The sequence below is a fragment of the Chelon labrosus genome, assembly GCF_963514085.1.
Source record: "Chelon labrosus genome assembly, chromosome: 1".
NCBI lineage: Eukaryota > Metazoa > Chordata > Actinopteri > Mugiliformes > Mugilidae > Chelon > Chelon labrosus.
In genome coordinates, this window is record NC_140337.1 from 10,941,213 (window position 1) to 10,956,545 (window position 15,333).

Here is a 15,333-nt window from a genome sequence, read left to right on the forward strand (position 1 = left end):
TTAAAATCTGAGGAAATCTTTGTAAAAAAATAATTGTAAAATTGTTCAGCAGCATTCTTCTTTCTCATGTCATTAACTGATTCATGAACTCTTTATGTCCATGTGGTAATATTTCCGATCTGAAATGTTTGAAGCCACTTAGTTGGACATTCAGACAATCAAAGTCAAGTATTAGTAACTATAACGCTGTTACCTCACATTAAGGATGATAATGCATGTCATTAGTCTGACTGTAAACAACACAGAATAATCTGTAGCAACAACATGACCCAGACTGGCACACAGTACTGGTTTTCTGTCACGTTAGTATGTATGATTTGCCTAAGTGTCCTCACGCTCTTATTTAGTCAGTAAATTCGGGAGCATTGATCTCCGACAGAGCCTTCACAGTCTGACTTTGTTTTGTAGTTTGTCTCCGCAGACAGGTCGGTGGTGGTGATTTAGCAGACCAGTCAGCCATCTCTTCTCTCCGCGCAAACAAACGCTGACACTGAGCTGTGACCTCTTTTCAGCTCCCCGACACCGAGTCGTCTTTAAGACATGACAGTCGACGATAAACGAGGAGATAACAAAAGTTATTTCTCAGCATAAGTAAGGTAACTTATATACAGTATTAATTATTATTATTAGATGTATCCATTCAAAATAAATAATTATGATAGGTATGTAAACCCAAAAGAGATTGAAGCGGTGTTGAAAGCACCATGACGACATTACTGTTTCAGTAACTATCACCGGTCACTAAACTGACCGATCGCTAATGATGCATTCAAATGGCACTTTTGAATACAACAAGGGAAACCATGTTCAAGAAACGGTTGGAGTCCAAGTGGAAACAAATCCATTAGCTCACGAGCATATAAGCTAATGTTATGCGACGGTACGTAGAACCCCCCAAAGCTAACAGTTAGTAAGTAGCATAGATGCTAAGGCATACTAACAGATACTGAAAGGCTACTGTGGATATTTCTCCATATTTCCTGACATATAGAACTCAGATATGAACTCTACACAAGCAAACTGCAACCACTCACTGAAAAATTACTTCCATGGCCTTTGGCATTTCTTAAAACTTAATTAAACACTTCAAAATCAGTGAAATGTGAGCTCTCAGAAAGTTTCCTCTTTTGAGTTTGGGAATACCACAAGGGAGAGGCGTTCATGCAGAACACAGTATAAGACACTGGACTGTATTTCCCTTGGACAGCAACTGTCAATAGTTACAGTCGGCCGGTGAAACTTTTGAAAGCAAGAATTGCTGTAAGCTGGTTTCAGAGACTAGCGGACAGGACGTTTTGCTAAAGGAGTCAATATTAGCCTGTGAGAACATTGTTTTATTACATCTGGTGACATTTGTTTTGAATAAATGACTGAAAATGTTAACTTTTCCTTGTGGTTGTGTTAATTTTAGCTAGCTTCAACAGATAAAACTAGAATTACTGCCTCGCCAATGCACACTTCCACCAACCAGTCAAGTAGCAGCTAGCTTCCATATTTGTCTAGACTCGTATAATACGCTGTAACTTTGGTTTAGGCCATAAAATATATTTGATCAGTTCATCCTTGAGTCCAAGCTGACTTTTGTGTCAGATTTGGGGAAATTCCTTCAAGCCGTTCCTTAGATTTTGCATGAGTATGTACGGGTGGACAACCGAAAAGCACAGTGCCGCTGGGACGAAGCCATACAAACCTTGCTTTGGTCTGGCCGAAGTCATTGGTTTATAGATTGCGATCCATTCTAAGCTGTAAATTTGTCTCTCTTAACTCGTCATGTGATTCTAACAGTGAATCAATGGCAGGTTTACAGATTTAGCAATATTATGGTATATTTGAATGTTGACAATTTTTTTTCTCCATTGTTTTTCTAATATGATCAAAACCTCCAGCTGCTAAATGACCTCATGGTGAAACTGTTTTCAAGGTTTGTAGTGAACACCAGGATTCAAGGGAATATAAACTAGCAGTTTATTAATTGTTGAGGGGGAAAAAAAGAAAATTGATCATAAGACATTTTCTTGAAAGCCATGTTCCGTGTAAAAATGAAATGACTGGTTGAACCTGGTTTATGTAGCGCCACAGTGAATCCCTTCAATAACTAAAATTGCAGGGAGCAGAAGTGCACTCTGTCTTTTTAAAGATATTCACAGGGGTTTTCCCGTTTCATCCGTCTTCAGAGCCTCACACTCCAGCTGTGTGACATTCTGCAGGCCCTGAGCTGATGCAGGGAGGTAATGATAGATGCCATGTGTCCAGGTGGGGGGTAGCGGACTCCCGTGAAGAGAGAGGAGACCACCCGGCGCGGCGAATAGGCGGTACAGTTAATGAAGTATGAAATAGTAACAGGTGGAGCTGACGGATTAAACAGGACGATCACTTCTGCTCCTTCTCCGTCACTCGCTGACAAAAACTGTCTCCTCTATTCATTAACCTTTACTTCCTGGCCTTCTATTGTTCCTCAGCTCCACATCTCCACAGCTCTCATACTTCCTTTTCAAACTCCCCGCACTCCCTCTTGGCTATTATCTCCCCACTTTCCTTTCTTCTTTCCCTTCGGTGTGATTCTAAAGGACACATTTGGCATCACTTGCAGGAGAGTTTGGTGCTTCGAGTGTACCTGCCGGGAGGGGGGTGTCATTAGTCTGGAATAGGGCCATCAAACACACATACACACACATCGAGGTCCTCGCTAGAGGTAAATGTCACAGAGGGGGCTCCCACAGCGCCAGGAAATCGTTTCCTCTCTCATTTTATCTCTCTTCTCTCCCCTTCTACATTATTGAAAAGGCCACGCAGCAAGGCACTCTGGGAGGTTGCCCGCCGTCCAGTGAGGGAGGATGCAGAGGCCTGATGAGGCGCTGGAGAATTCCCACGGAGCGCCGGCATAAAGAGATCCTGATTAAAACCTCGTCGGTTTCATCACTTCATTTCATCATCCTCTTCTTTGTTCTTAGCTCTCCCGGCTGTTTTTGGCAGGATTCCTCCGCACCTTGATCAGTCGCAGCTCTCACACCCTCAGCTGTCAAGGTAAAGCAGCGTGATGTGATTGAGATGCAGAGGCAGTCATGAATGAACATATGCAGTGTCACAGCTCGTCCCGGGAGTTATCCGACTGTAGCGTTCGCATCTGGAGAAAATACAGACTTCTTTTCTTTCACACAGAAACCCAGATATTTGCGAAATTAGATGTCATACAGTTAAACAAACAAAGAGGGCTATTAGTAATGGAAATCTATAGCTCTATGACTGAGCTCTAAGGCTAAGTGTTAGCTCTATGACTGAGCTCTAAACTAAGTGTTAGCTCTAAGACTGAGGTCTAAGGCTAAGTGTTAGCTCTATGACTGAGCTCTAAACTAAATGTTAGCTCTAAGACTGAGGTCTAAGGCTAAGTGTTAGCTCTATGACTGAGCTCTAAACTAAGTGTTAGCTCTATGACTGAGCTCTAAGGCTAAGTGCTTGCTCTATGACTGAGCTCTAAGGCTAGGTGCTTGCTCTATGACTGAGCTCTAAACTGAGCTCTAAACTAAGCCCTAAACTAAGTGTTAGCTCTAAGACTGAGGTCTAAGGCCAGGTGCTAGCTCTCTGACTGAGCTCTAAGGCTAAGTGTTAGCTCTAAGGTTAGGTGCTAGCTCTCTGACTGAGCTCTAAGGCTAAATTAAACTAAGCTAAGTTACAATAAGTTATGATTAGTTAGATAAGACATGTTACAATAAGTAGGAAAAGAGAAGATTGGTTAGAAAAGCTATATAAATTAAACTAAGCTAAATTAATTTACAATAAGTTAAACTAACGTACCACAATGACAAATAAAGACATCCTATTCTATTCTATTCTAAGTTTTAAATAGTTAGATAAGCTAAACTAAGTTACAACTAGTCAGTAAAGCTAAATTAAACTAAACTAAGATTACAATTATAATAGATAAGCTAAACTAAGTCATGACTAGTTAGATACGTAAGAAAAGAGAATATTAGTTATTATAATTCAATTTCATGATTATGTAACCCCATCCTGGAATAATACACGTATTAAATAGGCTACGTCTGAATAGAGCTCACACAACTGAAATAGCCACAATGAAAGACACAGAACCCACGCGGTAAGTTGCAAAATGAACTTGATTTTAGTTAACAACTTGTCACAGTAGAAAATGAACAACAGTTATGAATACAACTGGTATGGAGAACAACAAACAAAACAAAATGGCGCCTTCAAAGGAATTAACCTGTGTCCACAAAACAGGTTTATGATTTTTAGTTCTATGTTAAGCCACGACTTATATTTTTCCATTTTCTGTTAAATTTCTCTTTTGTTGCTGTACAACATTGTATCTCAGTATAAAAATAATGAGGGATTACTTCATCCTCACCTGACTACGGCAACAGTACATTCAATATACAAAGCAAACAAATAAATCACATGAAGTTGCTTCAGCTTAGGCAAAACCTAAATAAAATAATTAAATCACATAAAACATTGATAAGCCAAGTAAAAAATGAAAAACGTTCACTCATATCACTCAATTCATTCATTCACACCTTGAATACACCTGACTGGCCCTGAAGCCAATGAGTAATTAACACTGGCATTATATCCGCTGCTGGACAAAATTAGGTTGCTTAATTCCAATTTTAACAATCACAATCAACATGTCGGCAGCTAAAAGTATATACTTTTTAATCTTCTTACCGATTCACACAAGCTCCAAAACCAAGAGAAGTCACGACTTTGGGCCTCAGCACGGCCGCGGCGCTCGTCTGCGGTCTGTAAATATTAGCATTAGCATTTAGCGGCTACTCATTTGTACTAGCTAGCGCTGAAAATGTAGCCAGAGAATGTCTAATAAGGGGAGAAGTTCCACTCTCAGTGAACTTCCGGCTTCTGAACTGGTGCAGTTCCACTCTGGTTCCATATGAGGGCGCTCTCAGGACGAGTGCAGAATGAATGGCGGTCTACGGAGCAATACCCCTCAAAATCCACTTTTCTCAGGATATAATTTTTTGTGCAGTAATTTGAATATTGTATTTGAAAGGAGATGCAAAGAAATTACACTTTGCTGGGTGTTAGATTTTTTAGAGTCACTTATTTGCTTTAAAAAGTATTTTAAAATGTCAATGACGTCATACACATCATACGACCAGATACTGCTTTACGGCAATCCTTCAGTCACTGCTTTGGTGCTTTCGTGCTCTGCACTTTCTTTTCTCTCGAGGCATGGACAACACAGCTGACACGGGTAAATAATCGTGCTAGAAGAGTTTTTGTTTTGTTGTTTTAAAAGTTGTTACGTTGATAAAAAAAACTTGGGCGAAAAAGTCCGCCTTAACATTCTGGTCCCGCTTCGGATGCCACGATGCCGTCAAGCGGGATCTGGTCGTAATCAGTCCTTCACTGACCAATCAGCGTTCATTAGCACAATGCTAGCGTGTTATGGGCAACAACAACTCAACCTGTAAGAAAATGAAAGGACATAAGTTCTCGTTCATTCAACTTTTGATCTATAACCCATGTTGAACTTGCAAAACCTACAATCAAATCTGAGATTTCTCAACGACAATCGGGTGAAAGAGACACATTTAGCCGTTTAGCTCCATAGACTCCCATTCATGTTGCACTCATGGCGATCGCCCCCAGTGGAACTCTGGTGGAACTGCAACCAGAATTCGTTACAATGGGACTTAATAGAGAGTGGCAAGGCTCTCCGTAGACGGGCTCTGATGTAGCTCTTACCAACGTGGTAACGTTCGGTTCGGGCACGGAACGGCGTCGGGGCTCCGCTCGAGTTAACTCGGCACAGCACCAAACTATAAAGTACAGCTGGTCAGTCTTAAGTTATTTATATTACAATTCCTAGCGTCCGCGCTTCCGCTAGTTGCTGGCGTTGCTTCTCATTGCTCAGCTCGGGACGGAAAAAAGTAAATGGGAATTGCGCGCAGATTCACTTCCTTAGCGACAGGCTGAACGTGACTTCTGATTGGCTGCTGACTCACACAAGTTTATATGCTGCCTCCAGGTACAGTCAGGTTATTCAGACATTTAACAACAACAACAAAAAAATAAATAAACGAATCCTATCTCTTTTTAACATTCAAGTTATTTGCGCAGTGTATTCAGAGCATGCATTGCACATATTTATTTTTTGTTTAACCGTCACTTTTTAATAATTTTCTTAATGTAAAAAGAAAGCCGAGGGATTTCTTACTAATTTTGTCTAACTTCTGACCTGGTTTTACACCTGGGTTACAGTTAGTTATTAGTGTTATGCTAAGCTAAACGTAGCTAAGTAACAATTTGTTAGATATGTGAAAGAAATTATAAGCACAATTGATAAATTAAGCTAAACTCAGATAAGATAAGATACTGTACATGACACAGCAGGGGGACAGGGATTGACACTATACACCTTGCTATACCTTGAAAATTATTATTTTCAAGGTATAGCATAACATATAGATGCTAAACAATGCTATCTACTATCTGCAGCATCACAACATTTTTCTTTTCATGTCTGAAATAATTAGCTTCATAATTTCTTACAAAACAAACAACAACAACAAAACAGTCAAGAAAGTACAGAATTATTTTGAACTCCTTTTAAATCAGACTGTCACCATGTCCTTGGTATGATACGAGTGTTTCTACTGTCGGAGCACCCAAAGGTCCAGGGGTCACTGCTCTAAGCTGAACCCTATGATGAGTGAAAAATGAAGACAGCTTCTGTGCGACTGCCCACTCACACAAAAACAAAGATGTATCAGATCTCTGGGGGAGTCTCTGATTCACAGCCTGGCCCTGACTCCGACCCTCAGTGTGGATACTTGTGTGTGAGAAAGAGAGCAATAGACAGAGAGAGAGAGAGAGAGAGAGAGAGAGAGAGAGAGGCCTCTCAGGTGTAAGACTCACTGATCCATGACAAACTCTTCATTTGTCCCTCATTTCAGCGGCAGACAGGGTGGCTAGACAATGTGCCCGGGAGGGTCCGAGACCCCATTGTAGAAAGCACCCTCAAATGTGACGTCTCGTGACTCATTTTAGAGTCTTTCAGCTCATTGTTTTGGTTTCTGCAGCTAATAACTTTGCTGTTTTGACTTTCGCCACTCTCATAGCATTAAGTTGTTGTCACTCACCCCCAACCCCCAAGTACAAACTACCTGCCCATCACCAAACCCATAGACTGTATATAAATATGGACAATGTGTCGCCACGTCCTTGCATTGGCCAAACCCAGGCTATTTTCCCAGGGATAAGGGAGACTCCATCTTGCGAGTGGAGCCATGCGGAGCCGCGATATCGATAACCCGTAAACACTTCCGCCAGACTGACTCGCGTTTTCATTTAATTAATACTATGCTCTGGGGTTTGATGGAAGAAACGGTCTACATCACCTGTGTTGCGAGTAATTTACGGTTTACCTAAGGCAGCTGATTCTAAAGATTATACCACCATCCACCTGCCAGGCTTCGAGCTTTGAATTGACCTTAATAGCCTGTGACTGACAGATGTTTCATCCAATCATCTGTTAAATATTCTTTTGAATATTTTTCTCCGTGATTGTTTGGCTGCCAGCTAATCAGTTCACAGTTCAAACTCATTCCACTACACCACTGAAGGTATTATAGGCTCTCTATCCACTCCATTTGTGGAATAGAAAGGCTCACATCAAAGTTGCTCTAGCTTTTTGTCAAACCAATTTAGCATCTTTAGTCACTTCTGAATGAATTAACTTTTGTGTAGTCGATTTCCTCTGCGAATTCAGAACACGGTCTCAACTAAGCCGGGAAGACTGACACTTGTCAACAGCACTGCAGTTCTTTTCCAACTAATTGAAAGCTATTCATACAGCAGTGTTGCACAGCAGAGACTGAATGGGCAGAGCATTAGTGGGTTTGGAACCAGGATATGAGGAACATTGCCGGGGATTTTCTGTGGTGCCAAGCTTGTTGGATGCACTTTTTTTTTTTTTTTTAACATAAGCCAGTGATTTTTCAAGGGAACTTTTGGTTTCTGATTGGCTGCTGTGCCGACCTGTGCGAGCCAAGTTCTGTGCTGGGTTGCTGCCTACTTCAGTTTTGATAAGAAGTTGGCAAAGCTGGCTGTACCACTGGTGCAAGCATACAAACTCAAGACGTACTGCATCTCACGGTTGTGCATTTTTTCTTTCTGACACATTAAATGCCTACATTTTACCTTATTTTTGCATTAGTCCAGGATGTGTAGACGCGAAGAAGGCACAGTTGCGCAAACGCAATTCCGGCAACGTCTCTCTGTCAACCACGTTCTGGTGGAAATAAATTGGTATTGTTCACTGTAGAAATTCTCCAATATTGTGTGACATGTGGCGAGGTGGAGCGGGGGGGGGGGGGGGGGGGGGGGGGGTGAAAAAAGGTTGGGATGATGGAGAGAGGAATGCCGGGAGAGGCAGCAAGGGCCAAGAGGTGTCAGAGGAGTGATGGAAAAGCGCAAAAAAACAGGAGAGAAAGGGGGAAGGAAGAAGGTGTGACATGAAGGGAGACCGCGACGCGTGAGGGAGGGAAGGCGTAGAAACGCCGCGTCCACTGGCGCGTGAAACCGTCCTGACATCTGCAGTGTGTGTATGCAAGTGCGATCCCAAGGCAGCGAAAGACACGGAGACCCAGCTTGGTTTCTCCGGCTCGAGAAAAACACCTCCAAGTAAGGCTGAGAGAATCTTTTCGAGGGTCAGAGGGTCAAGAAGAGTGCATCGCTCGGCCTCCCTTGACAGTTATGTCTCACATATAAAGAGCTCGCTAGCAGGCGAGTCCCAACACCGATAACACTTAATGTGAACTTGAATCCACAAAGCTAAACTTACAGTATTCCTGCAGGAATCAACAGCACATGCATTTTTTTTTTCATCAATAATCTTGCAGGCAGACATTCCTGATATTTACAAAAAAAAACCTATACAGTTTGATTTTAAAGTGGTATCCATGTCCATGCAAATTTACTTCAAAATATAACGTACGGAGTCATCAGCTAAAAAAGACAAGCAGGTTTAAGAAGTCATTTTAAATTAAAGCATGTCTAGACACTGCTAACGTATCACATCTTTTTGATTTTCTTTGCCCCTACCACCCGCGTTTGTGATATGAATAATTTAACGCACGTACTTCGGCTCCGTTGGCCACGAAATGACTTGTTTTTCGGGTTTTACACTATTCATACGTTGTGATTATTGATCCCCGCGGAGTTCAGACGAAATAGGTTCAAGGATGACTCCAGGCTTTTCTATCTGCAGAAGCCTGGGTTCATAAGAGCTGGTAGAAACTGGAACATGATGCCACATCAGAGAGGAAATGATGCCAAAGTCAATCAAGAAGTATAGAATATGGTATGTTGACTATTATCCTCAAACACCGTTCTCTACAACCACAGACCTTGGCACGGCGTCAAGCGCTCACCATAATGAAATATAAATTGCTTAATCACTGCTAGGATTTACAACAATTCCTCCCATGTCATTAATAAGTCATACAGTTACTGTCCTGTTGCTCTCTTCAGATTTAAACTCCATCTTGTTAATTACACAGTTACTATGCAGATAAAAGATACACCTAACAATGTACCAAATGAGAAAATATCAAGCTTTCAAGGACAAGACAAAAAAAAAGATTTATCTTAAGAGTTCCGCAAAAGGTTACTTTTTGGTTTAGAAGTACATTGCACTGACATATTGCCTCCTTTAAAGTTGTTAATACCAATTTGTTAGCAAACAGCTACACATGCAAGGAGGGATGTTTGAAAGGACCAACTAATGTAAATAGAGGCTTGAGGTGGTAGGGAGGATGAATATACATATTGACTGACATTCATGAATATCATGAATAAAACAAACTCCAATAGGCGTTGGGCCAAGTATTGCACAAAAAGAAGTAATGACAGGGATGAGTTGGTATATATTGTGCTTTTATATGTCCAGAAAAGATGCTCAGCAGCAGTGCTAAGAAATGCTGATGTTAGAGTCTGACTGCTGAGGGGACAAAAGACCTCCAGAAGTGTTGCTTGTTGTACTGTGGGTGCAGGAGTCTTTGTCTTGGCCAACTGTCTCATACAGGGGGTGAGAAGAGTTGTTCCTGATGTTTGAGAGTTTAGCCAACATCCTCCTCTCCCACACCTGCTCCACTGAGTCCAGAGGACAGCTCAGGGCGGAGGTGGCCCTCTTGATCAGTTTGCCCAGTCCCTCTCTGTTGACTCCACACCAGCAGACCACGACGTAGAAAGTTGCCGATGCAAGCACAGTGTCATAGAAGGTCCTGAGTAGTGTCCTACACACCCTCAAAGGACTTCAGTCTCCTCAGCAGGTGGAGGCGACTTTGTCCCTTCCTGTATAGGACATTTGTGTTGTCCAACCAGTCGAGTCTATTGTTCAGGTGAACGCCCAGGTATTTATAACCATCAACGATGTCGATGTCCAATTCCTGGATGTTCACCAGTGCAGTTAGTGTTGCCTTCCTTTGGAAGTCAATCATCATCTCCTTTGTCTTGGTGGCATTGATGTGAAGGTGACTGCGTTCACACCAGTCGACAAAGTCCTCGACCACCTTCCTGTATTTCAGGTCGTTCCCGTCCGATACCCGTCCAACAACGGCTGTATCATCCGAGAACTTCTGGATGTGGCTCCTGTACTGCAAAGCACCTCATCAAACACACAGCTGTGAAGCCTTACATGCTGTGGTCCGTTTGTGAGGTAGTCGATGGTCCATGCAGTCAGCTGGCTATAAAGGCCCTGGAACAATCGTATAAAGTTATCGTATATCTGGCAACACCGATTACCAGTAAACACTTTAACACTATATGTCTTCTTTTGATCCATTCCTTATGTCAACGTAATGGTTATAGCAGCTTTAAATTTAATGTATGAAGGCGAAAGACAAAAGTCTCGGATACCAGGAGGATCGGGAGGAATACGTGAAGTTCGGCATGACAATGAAGATATTCCACTGGAGCTCACGCTCTGCCTGATGGCCTCTGATCTCTTTCCTTCAAGCCTCTGCCTCCGCGCCTCCCTTACGTTCACCTGTCCATCATTAACCGACGCCTCGGTTACGTCCCGCGAGCCGCTCCTGCTGCCGTTCCCCGCATGCTGAGAGGGGCTGACCTCACACCTGCTCACGGTACGCATCACAGAGCATTACATTTTTTATTTTATGTTTTTTTAAAACTTCCTGAAAGGCCGTGGATCAAACAGATTAAAACTGAGGAAACGGCAGCCTCGTTTCGCAAAAAGAGCCACGTTAGATGACAGATCTTTGCAGCCCCTCTCACTCTTTAACAACCAGCTGTCCTCTCTCCTTACTAATTCCACCAATCCTCGTTAGATGCTGCACTGCGGATGACCTCGCAGCCAAGTGGTTTCATTTCCTTCGGTGTGTAGCTGCAAGAGTGGGGCTAAGGTGGGAGCATATTGGATTTTCCGAAAGGTTTGTTTTCATTAGGATTAGGTAGTTTAATTTCAAAACTGACAGTTCCAGATGATTTCAGTCTTTGATGCCTTTAAATACAGTGCACACATCTTAATCAGTATTTTCTATAAGCTCATTTATGCCTTCTACATACAGTATATGACCTATATTCTACTATATGACTACACATTATCAGGCACATCCTACTATGACAAAGGAGGATCACAATGCATATATTTCTCCCAGCAGACACTGATTCACAGCTTTTCTGTAGATGAATGGAGGCAACGATGCGGCTACCTCTTCTCAGAGCAAATATCTCTAAACAACAAGAAATGTTTGGCCATGATTATAAATGTAACTGAATATTCTAATAGTCTCATTGCACTGTGAAAAGGGACCAAAGTGTTTGAATACACAAGCAATATTGATGTGCCCGGCAGACTCTATTGGATGTAGAGTAGAGTTATTAATATTTAAGCACAGGCAGCAGTGCATTTAAAATCCTGGCTTCACTCTGCCCAGGGCACTGATTTCATGTAGCTATTTACATTACATGAGCATCTTGTTAGTCTCCCTGCAGAACGCCAACTGTCTGTCTGGTTGGCTGACCTCTCCCCGGCCTCTGATCTTTACCCTTCGAACAGCGCTCGGTGCAGTGGTTGCAGACGCAGATGAGATGAGTCTGGAAATATTCACACCGCGCGCGGCTGGTGCGCGCTCAGCGCCGATTTGACTGAATTTACTGTTTTTGTCTGTAGTTCTATCTGCTTTTACATCTCTGGTGCTGAACAGGAGCCAAGTGAGTAGCTTCAAGCTCCAGCGTGCAGGATTGGATTTTTCAGGAAGAATACTTTCTAAAAATAATTTCCTTATATGGAATAATAATATTACAATATAGTTACATACATATGCAAATTTGCATATTTTTGCTTATACTACTGTATTTTATCATTTTATTATGGCTCTTTTTATGTTTTTTTTTTCGCTGCTAACTGTCATACACCTATCTTTCTTTTTATTAACTAGTTTTTATTTTATTTATTTAGTTTTACGTGCAACTGAGCTACTGTGACCCAGCAATTCCCTTGTGGCTCAACAAAGTCTATTTAAATCTAAGCCTAAGTAAGTCTAAGTATTTTTAAAAATGAGAATATTAACACTACTCTTGTGACTGCAATAAATATGGAGCTAGAGCAAGGTTAGCTTAGCTTAGGGGGTAAACAGCTAGCATGGCTCTCCTCTAAGTCCATTAATCATCAAAGACTCTATACCCTGTTTGGGGGTTTAGATTTCTGCGTTAAGTTGACTCAGAAGCCACGGCGACAGACCATACACAGACCCTGCCCAGTCCCTAGCGCCGCAACTGACGTGCACTTTCCCAGAAATGTAACTCCGCGCCGCGCCGACACAGAGCGCAAGAGCTGTGATTGGCCTGTTTGGTAGCAGCATGTTTCCGCTTTAGTATTTCCGGCTGTTTCTCCATCTCCGCAATTTTTGGAATTAATTGTTTTGGATCAACAAAGATGGAACGCACCGAGGAAAAGTTAACTGAGGAGGTTCGGAGATACAAACATTTGTACGACGAAAGTTTTAGTCGAAATTGTTGTACGTGAAGCAGGAAGTGGAAAATGAAGCAGGAAGTAGAAAAAGTAATCCGACTGGCAAAAAAGACACAGCACTGACTAGCATTTCAGTCGCGTTTTTACAGAGTGCAGAAGCATAATTGGCTCGCACCGGCGCTAACTATGTGCGTAAGTTACACCGTCTACGTCCTGCAGTACTCTAAATGAGCCTTGAGTCTTGTCACTGTAAGGTTGCCACCAAACACAATGTGTTGATGCGGCAGTCATTTTAGAAATTAGCTTCCTCATTAGCTAAATCTTTCAGCCCCAGATGTTTCTTTTTTTTTCTTTTTTACAGTAATTTGGGATTTTGGGCACAGCAATGTCATGTCATGTATTCCCAATTTGACAAACAGTGAAAACCACAAACCTACAAAGGCAGAATGGGCTTAAGATCATCGTAATGTGCTAGCTTTGACCTTGTGATGACACAACATGCTTCATTTCCCTTCATATGGACTTGTAGTCATCAAGCTGTTGTAGATGTTTGTGTTTATGAGTATCTGTCTACGTCTTCACAATAGTTTTCCCACATATTTAAAGGCCCGTTCAGCCACATTTATCATCTCCAGAGAAGAGAAATGACAGCTCAGGGATTTGGGATGCATTTAAAAAAAAAAAAAAAAAAAAGTGGAAAGCGTTGGGTAATCAGACAGGAGGAGGGAAAGACCTCACAGCGCATTGCGCTGGTGCCACTGCTCATTAGGATGATTATGATGTGAATATTTACTGTTGTTCTCCTGCTACGACTACCATGCTTGCTGCATGATAGCCCGCGGCTATTAACATCTCAACTGTGCCATTTAGTCTTACAAACACACACACACTGCTGCACAAACCCTGACACAAACAAGCCAGTTTACATGCACCATGCATGAGCACACACGGGGTAACATAGTACATCAGTTACTTACCCCATGCAGCATGTAGCCCCGTGGCCAACACCATAACCATCGCAGTCAGAAAATGCCACATTCGTCCTACGTTACTCTACTTCAGGGCATTTACTGGAAGAGAGGTTTAGTAAATTACTGAGCATTACTGCTGTGAAATTGCTGCTTAATTTGTTACTACACAAAAAACACACTTTGTTTAGCTTGTTCTACATGATCACATCTTAAAGTCATTAGGGTTAGGGTTAGAGTGGAGCGACGCAGAGCCCCAATATCGATTCGCCCACACTTCCTCCAGACTCACTCACGTTTTCGTTGGATTAATACTGCGCTCTGCTCTACCTCCTACCTCCAGTTGCAAGGAAATGTTGGACTATACACTGTACTTATTTATTTATTTATTTTTTCCAAATCTCATGGTCGCGGAGCGGCTGGCATGGCAACTGGTAGTGATTAAATACCTGACTAAAACAAAACTTCTCCAAAAAATGGATACTTGAGTATGCATCAGTATTATATTCACTACCTAAAACAACTAAAACCATACTTGAAAAACAATTTATTTGATGTGTACTTTAGTGTTTTAATTTGGTCCCATCCACTAACATGGAGGGGGTGGAGCTTATGACCTATACTGCAGCCAGCCACCAGGGGGAGCTCTCGTTAGTATAGCTTAGCTTAGCTTAGCTCAGCTCAGCATGAAGACTAAAAGTAGTTGGAACAACTAGTATGACTCTGTCCATTTTTTTATTTATTTATTTTTTTAAAAACACTGCAAAACTTCTGAAGTCCTTTTGCACTATAGTCCTGACATTTTCTGGCATTTCTGTATTTGAGAATGCAAATATCTGACTCAGCAGAATGGGACACTGAATAGACTTCATCCTTTCAGCTCAATATAACAAGCCTGTGTAAGTCCACGTGTGAACACAGCTCAGAGCTCATATTATCCAGAGCTACTGAATTGGAAATACAATTCCTTGGTCAGGTGGATTAGTATAAAGAGCAACAAAGTGTTTAAAGGAAGACAGTCACGGTGGTCGAATATTGTCAACGTAAGGTCGTCCACTGGGAGACTGGCGTTTGTCTTCCGTGGTGACATTTTGTTAACTTATTATTCTCTGTTTTTTCACACAGTTTGGCATTTTGGTTTAGGCACCAAGATTACTTAGCTTTTCCCAAAGTCACGCAAACTGTCAGAAAGCCAGAAAGAATTTATGCCAGCAAGTCCAGACAAGTCAAACTACGCTAACACACAGATCAGTGCTCAACTTCAGAGACGAGTGAACTTCAGTTTTTGAATCCGTCCCAGCAGAGATGACACGGGCCAGAACTGTTACATGTGAGCATCGTCTAATAAAAGCATCTGTCTTAACCTGTCAAAACTGTCAGCAGTAA